The sequence below is a fragment of the Azolla caroliniana genome, unplaced genomic scaffold (assembly GCF_043228905.1).
Source record: "Azolla caroliniana isolate FFs.n. ecotype wild unplaced genomic scaffold, voAzoCaro1.0.p SCAF_18, whole genome shotgun sequence".
NCBI classification, from domain to species: domain Eukaryota; kingdom Viridiplantae; phylum Streptophyta; class Polypodiopsida; order Salviniales; family Salviniaceae; genus Azolla; species Azolla caroliniana.
Genome location: NW_028230453.1, coordinates 11,384,084 through 11,394,919, shown reverse-complemented (window position 1 = coordinate 11,394,919; position 10,836 = coordinate 11,384,084).

The following is a 10,836-nucleotide window of genomic DNA, read 5'->3' as shown; positions in this document are numbered from 1 at the left end:
GGGAAAACCGTGCGTAGAGGTTCCCGGAGTGCGTTTAGAAATATAGTACGTAATTCCTCCTCCGGGGATGCGCGGGCAAGCTGACTATGCATCCGTTGAAACCGGATGACAAATTGGGGAATGCTCTCCCCTGCCTCCTGTCGGATGGTATAAAATAAGCCTACCATTATGGTTTGGTCCACCTCTTTTTGAAAAAAATGCAAGAATTTAGCTTTTAAATCTGCAAAGGTGTTGATGGTAGACGGGTCCTACGTCCGACGCCATCTTGCTGCCGGTCCCTCCAATATGACGCCAAATTCCGCTATCTTAGAGCGTTCTTCTTCCTTCGGGGTCAATCGCTGGGACACGTGGTTGGCTTCCCATGTTTGTTCAAAGGCGTGCACATGAGCTTCCGCGTTCGGATCATCTCTATACTTCGAGTACTGGAACGGCATGTCGTCGTCCGGTATCGGTGCGCGGGCTGGCAGTGTTGGTGCTCGTTCTGGAATTTTGTCCGGTGTCGGTGGTCCTTCCCGATTTGTTTCTGGCATCGGTGGTTTTTCCCTTCTTTTGGTGACGGAGGTCTCTCCTCTTCGACTTCCGATGTCGGAGGTCGCTCTTCTTCTACTGGTTCCGGGGGTTCCAGCGCTAGCACTTCCGGTTCCGGTGTCGGTAAGGTATCCGATCCTTCGTCCTCCGGTCCGCCCGGGGTTTCGTTGCTACTACGGTAGTTCGTGTGCACGCTGTATTCCCCTTCGGAGTCCGATTAATATGCTGAAAAGGCTTCTGCTTCGCCTTCTCCGTTTGCCAACGCGTGGAGAAGGGATTCGGTTTCCCGGAGGCTGCTTAGGTTGCTACCGTCGTCCGGGTGCGATGTTTGCTGTAACCAAAGGGAGTCCTCCGCTACTCTCCGGATTACGTTGGAAAACGAGTGATCCGCTCTAATTTCCTGCGCCGCTTGCTGGAAAGCCTCGCGTCTCCTTTGCCTTTCGGCAAGGCGTCGAGTTCGATCTGTAACCAGGTCGTGCGTTGATCTAGACATCCATCCGTGCCGTCATTCGCTGCAAAAACAGGAATTGTGGTCGCCAAAAACTGTGTTAACTCTTAGGGCCGAACAATGGCCTAACACAGGGTGTCTACGGAAGACACTTCACCAAAGGGTGTTACGGCAACCGGATTAGACTCAACGCTTACTCCGACTTAATTAAGTTACTTATTATGATCGTCTTTCATAAACACACGCGTAAGATATAACAATTAAGACAGAACGGCAATTAACACAGATAGATAACAACGCTAAGCTTTTATTAATTCACCGCTCCCCATTACATTATATACGGGGCTTTAAATAGGTTTCCGGTCTGTATTACAAAACGGTGCCATTCGCACTTGTTCGGGATCGGTTCGGATCCGGAACGGCATACCGATTCTGGTCCGTCCGTCCACACTCATAGCTTAATTACAACCACATTCCTACTACTTAAATAACTCTCCGTTTCACACTCTGGACTCCTTTGCCGGCCGGTAACAACGTTGGATGTGCTTCGTCCTAGAATGGTACGCTACGTTCTTAGCAAGGTTGATGGCACTTTGCCTGTCGCAATAGAGCCAGTATTCATCTTGTCAGATACCAAGCTCTCCGATGAAGTCCTTCATCCATAATATTTCCTTCCCGGCTTCCACAGCCGCCATGCCATGTACTCCGCCTCCGTAGTTGACAACGCAACCGTCTTCTGCAACCTCGACTGCCACGAAACAGCTCCCCCTGCATTTGTCATTACATACTCGGATGTAGACCGGTTGGTATCCACATCAGCCGACATATCCGAATCGGTAAAACCGTCAAGTTGAGGTTTACCAGAGCCGAATCGGAGACACATATTCGAAGTGCCCTTCAGGTACCAGAGTATCCATTTGACTGCGTTCCAGTGCTCCTTGCAGGGATTGCTCATAAACCGGCTCACCACTCCAACTGCGTATCCAATATCTGGTCGAGTACACACCATTGCGTACATTAAGCTCCCGACGGCAGAGGGGGAGTTTGTTGGGAGACAGGTCCCTCCGGATGGGAAGGTATCGGCCTCGGCCGAAACGGTATGAGGAGTACCCGGCTACGGAGAGCCGAATGATACAGACCCGGTATGAACCGGACGAGGAGTACCCGGCTACGGAGAGCCGGATGATACAGACCCGGTATGAACCGGACGAGGAGTACCCGGCTACGGAGAGCCGGATGGTGCAGGCCCGGTATGAACCGGATGAGGAGTACCCGGCTTCGGAGAGCCGGATGGTGCAGGCCCAGTATGAACCGGAGGAAGAGACATATTCGTAAATATGTTTCTGAGAGCCCAATGTGGCTATATTTGTAAATAGCCGAAAAGTCATATTAGTATAAATATGACTTAGGGCAAACTAATATGGAGTAGTAGTTATTCTTCCTTGTTGGTGCAAGAAGAAAAGTGAGTGCGTAACTGTACTGAGAGAGAGAGAGTGACGAGGTCGTTGCCTCTGTTGTAACCGCCGCCTGTGGCAAAGATTTGTGAGCACGAGGTCGGTGCCTCAGTGAACTCATTGTTTTGTACATTCATACATAGTGACAGTTTGCAGCCTGTGGGCTGCCGTGGTTTTTCCCCTAGCTTGAGGTTTTCCACGTAAACCTCCTGTGTACCTCTTCTCTCCTTTTGTGTCGCGTTTTTTTTTCGTTTCCTGTTTTTCTGTGAAAGTAAAGAATCTCGGTTGTGGCCGAGCGTCGGACATAAGGAACGTTGGGTTCCCGTCAGTATGGAACCTTCATCATCTCCGCCTTCTCTGCCTTCGTCTTCGGGCTTTGCTTACCGGATAATCTACAGTTTGCCGGGAGTGTCGATCCGACCGCTTTCGCTTCTAGCATGTTGAACCGATGAAGCACCTTTGTCACGTATTTCTCCTATAACAACCACAATTTCTTCTTTCACCGGTCCCAGATGATGTGCATTCCCAGTATCTGTCTTGCCAGGCCCAAGTCTTTCATTGAGAAAGTTCGGTTGAGAGCCTTCTTCATCATCCGTATTTTGGCTTGGTCCCGTCCGACAATCAACATGTCGTCCACATACAGAAGGAGTATCAGGAAGTCTCCACCTTCGAACTTCTTCACAAATACACAGTGATCGGCCTGCGTCTTGTGGTACCCTTGATCGGTCATGAAGGAGTCGAACTTCCGGTACCATTGCCGGGGTACTTGCTTCAGTCCGTACAGGCTATTCTTCAACCGGCAAACCAGGTGCTCCTGTCCTTTCTTCACAAATCCCTCCGGTTGCTGCATGTAGATCTCCTCTTCGAGGTCGTTGTGGAGGAACGTCGTCTTCACGTCTAACTGCTCTACCTCGAGGTCCATGCTTGCCGCTATGCTCAACACTGTCCGGATGGAAGTCATCTTTACTACCGGGGCAAATATCTCGTCGAAGTCCATGCCCTTCTTCTGCTGGAACCCCTTCACCATGATCCTGGCTTTGTACCTTGGAGGGTTGCCGGCATCTCCCGGTTTCAACTTGTACACCCACTTGTTTCGGAGTGCCCTCTTTCCTTTTGGCAACTCCACCAATTCATACGTGTGGTTCTCATGCAAGGAATCCATCTCGTCCTGCATGGCACTCAACCACTTTCGGCTATTGGTGTCATCCTTCGCTTCTTCGAAGCTTTCCGGCTCCCCCTCATTGGTCAGCAACACATGCTCTGCATCTGGAAATCTCTAGGGAGCCCTTCTCTCTTTGAGAGGATATCTCTGTCTTTGGCTTTCGGCAACCGGCTCCTCTATTTGATCTTCATCCGAGTCTATTTCGGGGTCTTGGCCGGTTCCAGCTTCAGCTTCCTCTACTTCTTCTTATGTCGGTTCAGTATCCACACTATAATCGGTTGGTTCCTCGAGTGTCAACCGGCTCTTAGCTGGGTGGGTCCGAATCTCATCGGAGTTCATTATCTTCTTCTCTGACTCCCAGTCGGCAAGAGTCTTGTCCTCCATGAAGATAATATCTCGGCTCCGGAAAACCTTCTTGTCCACCGGATCCCACACTCGGTAGCCGAACTCATCATCGTCGTATCCGAGGAATATGCATGATTGGGTCTTTGGATCCAACTTTCCTCTCCGGTCCTTAGCAACATGCACGTACACGAGACACCTGAACACCTTGCCGGTAGGACACTTCCTTACCGGTCCAGACTCTCTGCGGCGTGTCTCCGTCCAAGGGTATTGAGGGTGATCTGTTTATCACATATGTCGCCGTCAATAGTGCCTCAGCCCAAAACGTCTTGGGTAATTTTGCATGCGCCAACATATTTTGGACCCTCTCCATTATGGTCCGGTTCATCCTCTCGGCCAGCCCATTTAGTTCCGGCGTCTTCGGCACGGTAAATTCGAGCCGGATTCCCTTCGAGTGGTAGTACTCCTCGAACTGCCCCCGGTATTCTCCTCCATTATCTGCTCGAACCGCCTTCAGCTTCCGACCGGTTTCTCTTTCCACTCTCGCATGTAGCTCTTTGAAGACGGATAGCACCTGATCCTACTGTGGTCATCTATGAACGTGTTGGGAGACAAGTCCCTCCGGATGGGAAGGGAGAAGAACAGTGCCGATGAACAAACTCGGCTACGAAGAGCTGGATGATGCAAACCCGGTGAAGACCGGATGAAGAGTACCCGGCTACGGAGAGCCGGATGATACAGACCCGGTGAAGACCGGATGAGGAGTACCCGGCTACGAAGAGCCGGATGATACAGACCCGGTATGAACCGGATGAGGAGTACCCGGCTACGGAGAGCCGGATGATACAGACCCGGTGAAGACCGAATGAGGAGTACCCGGCGACGGAGAGCCCGATGATGCAGACCCGGTATGAGCCGGATGAGGAGTACCCGGCTACGGAGAGCTGGATGGTACAGACCCGGTGAGAACCGGATGAAGAGACATATTCGTAAATATGTTTCTGAGAGTCCATCGAGACTATATTTGTAAATAGTTGAAAAGTCATATTAGTATAAATATGACTTAGGGCAAACTTTTAGGAGTCGTTGTAGTTGTTGTCATTTTTGTTTTGCACGAGATTAGTGTGCGTAACTGTACAGAGAGAGAGAGAGAGAGAAAGAGGTTGATGCCTCTGTTGTAACCGCCGCCTGTGGCGAAGATCTGTGAGCACGAGGTCGGTGCTTCAGTGAACTCATTGTTGTACATTCCATCATAGTGATAGTTTGCAGCCTGTGGGCTGCCGTGGTTTTTTCCCCTAGTTTGGGGTTTTCCACGTAAACCTCCTGTGTACCTCGTCTCTCCTTTTGTGTCGCGTGTTTGACTGTTTCCTGTTTTCTGTGTACGATCCTAAGCTCGATTGTGGCCGAGCGTTGCATAGAGGGAGCGTTGTAGTTCCCGTCAGAACGTCACGAAGTACTGTGCTCCGGCATGGGACTTCATGTCCACTTGACACACATCGGTATGCACCAACTCCAATGGTGCATTACGTCTCATCGGTGGCCTTCATTGGAAGGAGGTCCGGTTCTGCTTACCGGCTAGGCAGTCGGTGCACCTCTCAAGATACACGTTCTTCATCGGAATGAGGTTGTCATCGGCAAGCCTCTTCATCCCCTTCACGCTCATGTGACACAGTCTCTTGTGCCACAGCTCACCGATAGTGTCGGAAGCCACGTTCACTTCTTTCGGGCATAACCGGGCATTCATTAGGTACAACGTGTTGACCTTCGGGGCCCGAGCCACTATCAGGCTCCCTTTGCTGAATTTCATGACTCCATTCCGGATGCTACCTGTGTAGCCTTCATTATCTAGCTGATCGGCTGATATCAGGTTTAGTCAAACCTCAGGAACGTGTCGGACATCCTTCAGCAGCAGCACCTTGCATCCGGTTGGTGTTGTCAACCACAGGTCTCCTATGCTGACAATTCGGCATGTACCTTCATTCCTCATCCAAACATAGCCGTGATCACCGGTTGTGTAGGATGAGAAGTATTCACGGTCCGGGGTAAGGTGGAACAATGCTCCGGAATCAACAACCCACGTTATCTCGTCGCCAGGAAGGTTCAACTCACTCTCCTCGGTGATGAGCATCAACTCTTCTTCACTTATCGTGATTGCCGTCATTCCCTTCTGGTCTGGTGTCGTGTGAATCTTCACACACTATGTAAAAAAATAATGAAATAATTATTATAGATTAGATTAGTAGCTTACTATAGAAAGATGGATATACTCAAGAGCTTCAAAACGTTTTTTACTATATACAAAATGGAGAAATACATATCAAGTTATGTGAAAATAAAGTTTGAGAAGATAGGAAAATTAGAACTATCCCACATAGATAGGAAAGTTAAGGCCCTAGCTATATAAGCACCTTGAGCTCCCTCATTCTTCATTTGTGCTAACAGCACTTTGGCCACTTTGTCTTAATGAATGATGGTGGCCAAATTCCCTAAAACCGGAAATCAGCCGGTAAACAAATCCGGAAACCGGTCGGTAAGCAAATCTGGAAACCAGTCCGGTAAGCAAATCCTGAAACCGGTCCGGTAAGCAAATCCGGAAACCGGCCGGAAAGCAAAATTGGAAACTGGTCGGCAAGCAAAATCGGAAACCGGACGGTAAGCAAAATTGGAACCGGAACCGGCAAGCAAAACCGGAAACTGGCTGGTATGCAAAACGAAAACCGGACGGTAAGCAAAACTGGAACCGGAATCGGTATGCAAACCGGAAACTGGCCGGTAAGCAAAACTGGAACCGGAACCGGCAAGCAAAACCGGAACCGGAACCGGCCGGCAAGCAAAATGGAACCGGCTACCGGACGAGGTTGGACACAGACAGACGAAAGATTGGATCATGCAACAAACTAAAGTAAAGTGAAGAGAACTAAAGTAAAGGCCATGTGGACGCAAGCAACTAAAGTTGGAGTGCATGCAAAAAGTAAAAGTAGAGGCCATGCAACAAAAAGTGGAAAGGCTATGATCAAGGGAGAACTCTATATATATTCCATTTTTCTTCTTACACTCATATGCTCTCTCCATATTATATTGTTCTTCTTTTCCTTCGGAGCTCTCTTATCTTATCGAAGGCAAGAACCCTAAATTTCCTTACAGAAGTCATAAACCCTAATTTCCTAATCAAAGCCATATAACTCAAAAACCCTAATTTTCGAATTGAAGCTAAAAACCCTAATATTCTAATTAAATCCATATTTCATTTCTTCTAATCTATTACTCTAGTCATCTCCATTAGCAAATTTTTGTAATCCCAATCTTGGGATTAATTGTAATCTTTCTTTCCCTTTATTAATGAAATTTGTGAATCTTTATAATTTTGTATTAATTGTTTAATATAATCATACGAATATGATATCTTCCGGTCGGAGGCCCCGGGGTCCTGCCTCAAAGTTCACGTATCCTCGTCGTATTTTCGCGACACCGGCCCCCTCCGGTCTTTACCATTTCGGTCCGGTGTCCGCTTCGAATCGGTACTATCGGTTTCCTTGTCTTTTCGGAAGTGCCGACAGTTCTTCTGGAGTGTCCCGACTTGCCGCAATAGAAGTAGGTAGGCCTCCTCCTTGACTTTGACTGTGTCCCCGACTTCTCCCGGTTTTGGGGGCTATGGTTCCTTTGTCTTTCGTGTTCCGATTCGGTAATGAGCACTTTGGAGTCGGAGCTCGTATCCTTGTCTTTCCGACGCGCCTCCTCATCTAGCAAGCTCGACTTCACTCTTGCTAGGGATAACTGTTTCCCTTCCGGCCCAACGTTGCCCAAAGTGACAACCAACGTCTCCCAACTATCTGGGAGGGAATCGAGCAGGAGTAGCGCTAGTACCTCATCGGCGAGAGGTACTTCCAATGATGTTGCTTGGTGGATCAGCCCTTGGAAGGCATTCATGTGCTCCGCCATGCTGGAGCCATCTTGGTACCGGAGTCTTACTAGCCTCTGAAATACCGAAACCTGATTAACAACATTTTTGTTCTGAAACATAATGTCGATCTTCTCCCAAAGCTCATGAGCCTTGCTCTCTTCATTGAAGTTGTTGTATAGACTCATGTCGATGAAGCACCGTATGTACGTCGTTGTCTTCATGTGCATCACCTCCCATATCGTGGCATCGATTTTGTCCGGTCTCTTGTCCCCGAACTGAACCGGCAACCAAAGATCTTTAACCATGAGCATGTCCCTCATCTTCGACTTCCACACTAAGTAATTGGAGCCGGTGAGCTTGAACATGCCTCCCAGCGAATCGTCCATTTTTCTGTGTCGTTTTGCTCTAATACCAATTTGATAGGATACTTGTCTCCAACTATGCTCGGCCACAACCGAGACATCGGATCAATCACAGAAAACAGGGATGTGGAGAGATGTATCTACGCACAAAACAGTAAAAAAGAGAGTGCACAAGATGTTAACGTGGAAAACCCAAATATGGGAAAAACCACGGCAGCCCTCAGACTGCAAAATATCACTATATAAGATTACAACAATGGGGCACAGAGGCAACGACCTCTTGCTCCCTCACTTCGCCACCAGGCGGTTACAACAGAGGCAACAATCTCTGTATATCGCACTCTCTAGCTCTCTTACGCACTGTACAGAAGTTACACCCGCAAATAACTCTATCATCATCACTATTAAGTTTGCCCTAGGTCATATTTATACTAATATGACTTTCGGGCTATTTACAAATATAGCCCCAGTGGGCTCTCTAGAACAAATTTACATATATGTCCCTTCCATCCGATGAGAGGTTCTCACCGGGCCTGCAACATTCAGTTCTCACCGGGTCTTCCTTGACAGGTACTCCACATCCAGTTCTCACCGAGTCTTCCGTTGCCGGGTACGCCACATCCGGATTCGGCCTCGGCCGAATTGCTCATCAACACGGTTCTTCTCACTTCCCATCCGAAGGGACCTGTTTCCTAACATCGCCACTATCCAAACAAACCCGGCCCTACAATGTTAGCGCCAACTTCCACTCGGCATTCTCAAAGGAGAGATAGTGTCATGAACACATGACCATTATGGCATCACTCAGACTTGAACCTCGAACCTTGTAATCCATAATTGAAAACCTCAACCATTAAGATAGCTTATTGTCATATGAGAGAATAAAAGCTACTTTTTGTATTACATTGATTATTGTAAAAACTCTAGATCATTCTAGAACATTATAGAAATCTCTAAGCTATTCTATAGGAACCTATAAATAAGGGCATACATGTATTCTCAAATCAATTCGAAACAACACTAGTCTTTAGCTCTCATTACATATCTTGTATCCATTCTCTTTATTTCTTTATCTTAATACACCCATTCTTCTCTTAGCATTTCGTTCATTTCTTCTCGTGTTCTCTTATATCCTTCTTCCATCACTTTATCTTTTATTCTTGGTTCTGACACTAACAATATTGCCCTAGTTATATTTATACTTATATAACTTTGGGGCTATTTACAAATATGACCTCAATCGTCACATCTGAACATATTTACTAATATGTTCGTATTTGTTGGTTCATACCGGATCTTGCCAGACTCCTTCCAGATCCATCCGATCCAATATCCGAATACCTTCCGGATCCATCCGGTCCGGTTCCTTCCTACGTCTCGTCTGATCCAGCTCGTCCGATTCTCATCTGGATCCCATCTGGAGGGACCGAATTCCCAACAATATCTTCACCAAACCTCTCAACCTGGATAAGTTGCGACATTTTTTGAGTATGCTTGGCTTACAACATCTCGACCAACCAAACTTGAGGGGGAGAAGTGAAAGTTGAAGTAAGGGCGAAAGGAAGATGAAGGTCAAGACCAGGACGTGGTCAAGGGTCCGAAGGAGGACGAATCAGAGATAATTGATTCAGTTGAGAGTAGGAACAGATTAGAGACAACTGATGGTTGAAAGGAGTGATCCGGATGAGACGGATCATGTGAAGGCCATGTAGACAAGAAGGCAACCGAAGTCGACATCGATACGGAGGAGCCGACGGGTCGAGGGGCGCCAATGCTGTGACAAGAAAGGGATTTGATAAGGGCCTATAGAGTAGACATGCCGATAGTCGAGGTGTGTGGAACCGAACAGATCAAGTAGCATTGGACCGGAGGGGTCGTGGGACACGGGACCAGACCAAACGAGGAGTGTGAGAGAGGCAAGAAGACCCTGGGAGAAGCTGGAGGCTGGAATCGGCTGGAGTTGATACATCAGGACCTCAAGTTGAGCTTGAGGGGGAGTGTTGAGAGACAAGCTCAACATGAGCCGGATTGGATGAAGGCTGATTGGCTAGGCTTGAATCGGTTGAATAAGCCGGGAACCCGAATTGGTTGCTAAGCCGAATCGACTGATCGAGTTGGATGGAATCCAATAAGCCGTTAGGGAGTGTAGGTGCCAATTTTAATAAATAGGCCTATTACAGGCTAATCAGTGTCAGGCTCATTCATGAGCATTAAAGTACTAATAGTACTTGTGTCAACCCACTCATTAGGGCTTGTATAAAAAGTGCTCTGTGAGCACATTTGTATGTACTGAGTACTGAGTATTGAGTATTATTTTGTAATACAAGTTTTGTTGTCTGCTTACTCTCTCTCTCTCTCTCTCCGACCTTGTGTTTACCTAATTATTTTGCCTTATGTTGTCCGGGTGAGCAGCTGTGTTTGCACACAACGCTTCCACACACGTATCCTTTTACAGAAAAAAGGATAATTGTTATCATTATGGAGGCGGAGGACATGGTCACATTCGAACACATGACGACATAAGAACAAGTAATGTGGACTAACCATCATGGCCCACTATGTTCAACGTTGATTACATATACGATGTCTTATGCCATTCTTTTTCATCTTTCTCTATCCTCCTTTGTGGTTTTTATAGG